At 39.6% G+C, this 8,027-nt stretch overlaps 1 protein-coding gene across 1 annotated transcript in view; it reads left to right on the top strand.

Moving 5' to 3' along the window:
- The first annotated feature begins 264 nt into the window (after positions 1-264).
- Positions 265-8,027, top strand: part of pdzd2 (PDZ domain containing 2) — a 39,154-nt gene continuing 31,391 nt past the window's right edge. The window contains exon 1 of the mRNA XM_058635819.1: positions 265-643. The gene's annotated coding sequence lies outside the window, so the exon portion shown is untranslated. The remainder of the gene's footprint in view (positions 644-8,027) is intronic.

The following is an 8,027-nucleotide window of genomic DNA, read 5'->3' as shown; positions in this document are numbered from 1 at the left end:
TTTATGTATCGATTAGATCACATGTGTATTTTATTTTATATTCTCGCTGTTTTGGCCCAATGTAGTTGTGATTATGACAATAATATAATGATAATTATATAATAACATTAACATTAATAATAATTAAGACTAGTGCATCACATATGCAACATATGGATTTAGTATACTATAGGAGGAAGCGGTCTGGGGGCGTGGTTTAGAGTAAAGCCACCGCCTCTACAGAGTAGTCTCCGCCCTCCTCCTCCTCCTCCTGCAGCAGCAGCAGCAGCAGCAGCGTTAGTGTGAAAGCTCATCAGTTTTTCTGCTGGAACACACGATCCAAACACAGCAGTCTTTCTCTTCTACTGTTAAACTGTCTCACTGCTTCACTTCTGTTCCTACAGGAAACAGCCGCTTCATGGAGCCTTGGAGTCCGGAGACACTTTTTTTCCCCAGGTGAACGTGAACGCAGCCTTACGAGACTTTATTCTTTACGCGGATTTAATGGTTTTTTAGAAGTGGAACGTCAGTTCTTTGGGGAGAATAAACAACAACCTGGTCTTTTTCATTTGATTATTTTGAAAGAGAAGAAAGGAAACATGGAATACTGTCATCTGTGATGCGGGATGAGGAGACTTGGAAGTGAAGGACCATGTAGTTGAAGGTGAGCTCTGAGACTGTCTGACACTTTACTACATTACACAGACACACACACACACACACACACACACACACGCGCGCGCGCACGCTCCAATGTGTTCAGTTGTGCTGAGTCCATTTTTAATGTGACCTCAGAGGCGTTCAGAGAGAATGGGGGAACCTGGGGGGCCCCAAAAACATCCAGAGGATTTATTATTTATCCAGAAATGGACACACAGTAATATGAATTATAACTACTGCAGCAAAGGCAGTTAAATACAGTAAATTACAACTACTGTAAAGTAGTTTATATACTGTAGGAAAGTACTGCTTAATCACGTTAATGTAAAGGTTCAATAAACAGCTTTTCATTCACAATAATTAATATATGATAACGTTAAAATAATGAAGTAGTACTCTGAACATTTATGTTATACTACATAAAGTGAATGTACAGTTTGAATAGGTAAAGCAGCCATGTCCAAGATATTTACTATATGTGACAAACCAATGATAACTCTGTTATGTGTGTCTTATTAAAACACATTCAAGTGAATTTTCATTCAAATTTATTTGATCACTCAAAACAACCTCTTGTGAGCCATCAGTGATCGACTGATTTCAATCAAAACAATCACTGAATTAAGTCTATACCCACGTTACTGAAATTCTGTTATTGTTATGTTGATATTGTGTTTCCGATACGTCTGCAGTGTTTTCAAGAGGCTTCAAAACACTGTGGTCACTGTGTTGGTTTGAAAGCTCACAGTTACCTGCTTCTGACCAGTTATTAGAGCTTAACTGAGCTCAGTTAAGCCTACTTTCACTTTCACTTTCAGTAAAGTTCTCAGGGGCCTGCATTTAGTTTTTTTATCGCAACATTGTGTCTTTAAAAAAGTGTTTTTCCATTTGTAAAGATTTTGACTCCATTTGTAGTCGGAGCTCAGGATTTCCGAGGTCACGGGGGAATTCCTTCAACGGGGATGCACCAAGAAACTCGGCGTTCCAACCAATAATATCACGACACAATGATTCTGTTATCAGACGATCATACAGCGATACATCATAATATGTGTCGAACTGAAGCAAACAAACGTCTGTGAGAACATAGAGAACAAAGTGGCCAATAACAAAGAGTCTATGTATTGAACGTGGATGGAGCGTCTGTTAACGTAACTTTCTTCACTGTCTGATGAGTGAAACTGCAGCGACTGTTTATTTTAGAGTTTAAAATATTGATATTTGCCCTCGTGTATCGATTATCGTGTTGCTCAACGAAGGACGGTGATATGTCACCAAAATAAAAAATAAAAAACCCGGAAATACTTATTAACTTATTACTCACTATCAAAGTAATAAGCTATATTACTTTTAGATTGAATTTCTACTGCATTACATTACTGAAAAAGAGCTCAGGATGGATCAATACCACTGTTTCATGTGTGATGGTGAAACCAATATCTCATAACAGTTTCAGTATCTATGTCAGTCCATTACAGTCGTCGTCAGGGATTCATGATGTTGGAAATCAGATACGCTGATATATTGAGTGCTCGGGTCAATAACCTATAATATATCCATATATATATATATATATAAACTTCCTGCAGAGGTCATTCTCTCTCTTCTGCAGTAACATAAACATATTATTTTCCATATTCACGTTACAGCAGATGTAGATAAACATTTTCTTCATACTGCAAAATAAATAAACATGAAGTAATAACAGCTACAGAGTCGTTTGACTAAATTAAAGTCTTCACTCACATGGTTATAAGTCCGTCTGTACAGCCTGTGTTTAGTCACGTGGTTTATTTAGTTTTTGGATCATATTGGTCTGTATCGGTCTGATACTGATACTGAACACTGTATCAGCTCATGTTTGCTCAGAAGCAGAAGTGTCGTTCTTTCTCTCACATGATTTGACTTATATATTATATTTGTAGACGTGACATTACGTTAAAGGTTATTTTAGAATTATGGATCAATAACATCAAAATTAATTCTACCTACGCTTTGTTTGTTTTTGTTGTTTTTTTTGCTTTTGGCTCCTCCCCGTCCAGGGGTCGTCACAGGGTCATTGCGTAGTTGCAAATTATTCGCCCAAGTTGACTTTCAACTCGAGTGTTGGAGCGATCCATGCGACATTCGTGTCGTGTGTGTGTGTGTGTGTGTGAATATTATTATTTTAAATAAGATATTCCCCACACACACATCAATAAAGACATTATTATTACATTTGCTATTAGTCACATAAGGTGAATCCCTTGCGCCGCCTGCTGCTGGACCATGCTGTTATTTTTTAAGGTTACATTTTTAACTTTCCCACCAAAGTTTAAGTTTGGCTCATTTCTTTTGTTGGTTTTGGCGCCCTCTTCAGTGCATCCCTCTGTCCCTCTGTCCCTCCGTCCCTCTGTCTCTCTCTCTCCATCTCTCTCTCTCTGTCTATGTCTCTCCCTCTGTCCCTCTCTCCCTCCGTCCCTCCGTCCCTCTGTCCCTCTGTCCCTCCGTCCCTCCGTCCCTCTGTCGTGGCAGACTGAGCTGCTCTCAGATGGGTCTACCTTGTGCGTTGCTGCTGAGGAAGCCTGGGCTGGCTGCTTTCCTCAGTGACCTCACTATGAAGTAATGTGATGGCTTTTACATGGACAGGCTGCCATCCAGACTGCACTGATCATTCCCAGCCTACCACCTTCAGTGATTTACAGTTCACACTTCACTTCACTCCACATACCATCTGCATGGGCCACGAGCTTCCAAAAGAGATTTTTAGTTCCATTGAATATTTGTTTTCATTCTAATATTTCTGCTCGGATCATTTCCACTTTCCACCTCCATTAATAACTCTTTTCCTCTCGAGGGTAATCCACGCAGAAAAGGCTTTTCCAAGTGTTTTCATTTATCCAATCAGTCAGACTCTGGTATGTGAGTAGAACTGGCATTTCTTTAGTCCTACACTTGATAATTGATCACTGTAGGCACTGAGTCTTTGTTGTTTATCTCTTTTGTCTCTAATGTGCTTGTGAAGTACTTTATCTGTTGTGTCCAACATGTATTTGACAAGAGAAAAACAAAGCAGAGCAGCTCCAGTCGTGTTCAGAGTAAAACTGCGACGATTAATCAATGACTAAATGTTGGTTTTATATTTAAAATAACTCTCTGAATTTTCAGCTCCTTAAATGTGAATATTTTCTTGTTTCTTTGCTTCTTTTAACAAAGAGACTAAAAAATAAGACCTTTGAGGACACTGCTTTGCAGTTTGAACAACAGTCTGATCTGCTGATCTATATCAAAAGGATGCTTTTATTTTGAAATCTGTTTATTATTGTGGGGTAATGTGAGGTTTATATTGTATGTATATATACATATATATGTATATACATATATGTATATCATATATATACATATATGTGTATCAGAGTGCATACACATATATATATACACATATATATATACATACATATATATACATATATCAGAGTACATACAGTATGAGCATTGGTCTGAGTGTCTAAGTTGTAAAGCTCACTTATAAATTGAGGCGTGTGCACGTCTGTGTCATGATTGGATCACTGGCTCTGAGACTAAAGGGCGTTGGTTGCTTCTTCTTATTGTAAGAGTACATGTTTTAACTGGCATTGGTTGCTTCTTCTTATTGTACATGAGTACATGTTTTAACTGGCATTGGTTGCTTCTTCTTATTGTACATGAGTACATGTTTAAACTGGCCCATGCTGCTGTCAACACAGTCAAGTCTGAACAGATTGACTGAATGCACGAGCCGCTCGTCTTCTGTGCTCATACAGACACTGTAATGGTTTCCATGCATTCAGAAGCAGTTTGGACATTTGTGTTGTGTTGTGTTGTTTAGCAGCAGTTGTGACTGTAGCGTCACAGAGCCTCCTTTCATCCACACTGGATTTTCATACATCTGTTAATTATTTTCAAACCCCCACAAAGCAGTTCTGTAGGCAGCTGTGCCGACAGAAAGTCCTGGCCCCCAGACAACCACAGTATGAATGGATTCTGCAGCGAGTGCATTCACACCGGCCCACATGTTAGTACGTGCACACACACACACAGGCACACTCAGTGCAGGGTTACACAAATAAAGGTGAGGACTTGAAGTGAAAGTTAAGGATTTTTTACTGATGGAGGCAGCAGCACAACTTCTGTGTGTCATGATGTAAAATCTCTGATTTCCTCTGTGGAATTAGATAAATCTACAGAAACCAACATTTCAGAACTATTGCACAGTGGAAACTTGAATTTGGGATAATTTAAAGAAACACTGTCACATATCAATATAAACATTTTAGTTTTTTCATAAGCAGACAGGCATGCAAAATAATAACATTAAAAAACATGATGCAGATTCATTTGTATATATGGATAGATATAGAACTATCTAGCTAATTATCTGTTATATATATATTGTGTTGTGTTGTGTTGATGAGAGTAGAGTCTGCAGCTTCTGCACTTGACTTGACAGAGATTTGAAAGTGTCCAACCATGGACTCAAACTGGCAACCCTCCAGTCACAAGCCAGGTTCCCTCTCCTTTGACCATAATTCACAACATTCTTTAACTTAAATAACATTTCTTAATAACAATTTTGGTCTTTCCCTCCAATTTGTATTTTATGTATAAAAAATAAAAAATGATGTATTAACTACATAATTACACAATGTGTATACTTAATAATAATTGGCCCATTAGTTAAACGAGCGATGGTAGATCAAGGTTGTGGGTTTGATTCCCGGCTCAGCTAGTCTACGTGCCGATGTGTCCTTGGGCAAGACAACTACCCCCACGTTGGTCTTGATGGCTGTGGATGGGTAAGACAGATGAGTGATAGAAGATGCGCTGTATGAAAGTGTGGGTGAATGAGTGAATGAGTGAATGAGTGAATGGTTGAAAGGCAAAACTATAGTGTAAAGTAGTTTTGAGTGATTATCAAGACGAGTAAAGTGCTTTATAAACCATTTCATCAGTAGTTTCATACACTATAAAACCATTTATATTTCTCTGTGAGATGAATAAAGTATCTATCTATCTATTAGAGTGGAAATTTAAGGAAAATGAGCTTCTACTTGTCACTTATTTATAATAACAGGAAACAGTTAATGTTCTTTCCGTCATGTTGGATGGATTCAGACGTCACTGGTGCTCCAGGTATTTGTGATTGGCTCTGCTTTTTAGGAGATTGCAGATTCTTGCTGTCAGATTTTGATTGGGTTCAGATTATGGCTTAATCTAGAGACATGAGGCGGAGCCAAATTCTGACTTTGGCACCTCCCACCTCAGGGGTTTCGTTAGTTGTGTTTTGTGTTGTTGCCCATTTAGTTGTTTCATTTGGTTTGTCTGAGCCTTTGTTTAGGACGTCTGTTGATTCAGTTTATTTGTGGTTAAATTAAGTCAAAAAAAGGTCAAATAAAAACCCACCTTTTCTTTGAAGTAGCTCCTGTGTTGTGTTCCTCACTGATGGTCCATGACAGTGTCGTACTCATGTAGCATATTGTTACTAAAAGTTGAAAAGTTACCAAATGCAACATGCTTCTTTTGTTTGTGTTGTTGTGTGTGTGTGTGTGTGTGTGTGTGTGTACAGTCAATGTTGTTGACTTGTAGTTCAGTGACTGTGCTGCACGTGTGTTGCTGGTTGCAGGATGCTCACCACACCACAGGAACATTTGTATGAAAACGGTGAGTGAAAGAAAAGTCTCAGCTCCAGCTCTGCTCTCTGCACAGTTCACCGCTGACAAACTGCTGACAGCAGCTCACCGTGGCCTGAAAACAAACATCTCTAATCCCCGCTCCCTTGTTCAGCCTCAGAGTCCTGAATCAGCCTCACCTCTGAAAGCCTCGCCGATTAAAGACCACTTATTGTGCATGTTTTATAACAACGTTTCTTTTTCTATCAAAAGGAAAATGCAACGGGCCACACAGTAGCCCATGTGGCTGACACAGTGTCCTCACAGAGGACTCTGAAGCTGTTAAATGAGGGGAAAAAGCCTCCGTGGTTCTGCTTTAAACGTAGCTGTGAGCATTAATCTGGTACTAAGCATTCACAGACACTATTATTGATGATTTATTATTGGTCATGTGGGTTTTCTCCAGGTTCTCTGGTTTCCTCCCACAGTCCACAGTCCTCAGATGTTCAGGTTTAATCAAATCAAACACTCTCCATTGACCGTAGGTGTGACTGTGACAGTGGAAGGTTGTTTGTCTCTGTGATGGAGCGCTAGCCTGTCGACGGTCCCCAGTCACCAAAGAGGCAATTGTTGCATAATGCACCTTTAATTTAATAAGCTGAATTTATACTGAAGCTTATGGTGGATCACTTAGGTCTATAGGTATTTAAAGTTGTAGTTCTGCATGCTATATTTATATTTTACCATTAAAAGAATTTCTTCTGTTTTTCATTTGATAAAACATTGAATGTGCTGGTTTGACTGCTCACATGAGAAAACCACGTTTCTGTGCTAAAAGTCAACTATTTAAAGTGCTTTAGTGAACACCAAGTATTAGAAATGACAGAAAAAAACTCAACTTTTAAAAACATCTTAAAATGGGGGTTCTTAAAAAAGAGCCAGTTTCGCTTTGCCCCAGATGTTTTATGGCACCTACCATTAGTGGGCGGACTCTACCACTGCATTCACATGTATGAGGCGGACACGACTCATTCACTCTGAATGGCTTGGCATCACTGCATTGTGGATTTATTGCTTTGCTTTGCTCGTGGTAGAAGTTGGGAAATGTTTAACTGAATGGCAGCAGAAGCATCAGCCAATCAGATCACAGTTCATCCACACTCAGGCGAGGCTGTTCTCCACGTTCCTGGTGTTTTTGTCAGAGTGCACCCAACAATGGCAACAAAAGCACGTCAGCCATGAAAGACGTCGCTGTGGTAACCAGAGAAAGCTTCTCTCCAGCACCAGGTCTCACATTCTGGCTTAAAGAAATAACATTTTACATAATTGTCTAGACCTTCATCCAATGTCCAGTGTCATAGTGGCACAAACCTGATGTAATGCAACAGTCGGTGTTAGCCATCAAACATCCCATCATCAACAGCTGATAGACAGACATCAGATTAAAAGGAAATGCCTTGAAACCGTACGTCTGTTAATACATATTGGTTCCAAGTATCAGTTATTGATATTGGCCGTGAAAAACCGATATCGGTCAAAACCGTGGGACGACATTAATGTACGTCCTTCACTCTGTAACAGACGCACAATTGTCATGTTCTGAAATGAGTGCTTTTTCTAATCTTTGGCCATATGGTGACTGGGAGTGGAGCAGAGGGGGAGGATGGATGGATGGATGGGTGGGGTGAGACATGTAGGTCATCCTGGGGGGGGGGCAACTAATCCCTGCTGTCGCCCTCAGAGGCAGAGAGACTTCATACA

The sequence above is a fragment of the Solea solea genome, chromosome 8, assembly GCF_958295425.1.
Source record: "Solea solea chromosome 8, fSolSol10.1, whole genome shotgun sequence".
NCBI classification, from domain to species: domain Eukaryota; kingdom Metazoa; phylum Chordata; class Actinopteri; order Pleuronectiformes; family Soleidae; genus Solea; species Solea solea.
Note: the sequence above shows the minus strand (reverse complement) of the source record. Positions and strands in the feature narration are given on the sequence as shown.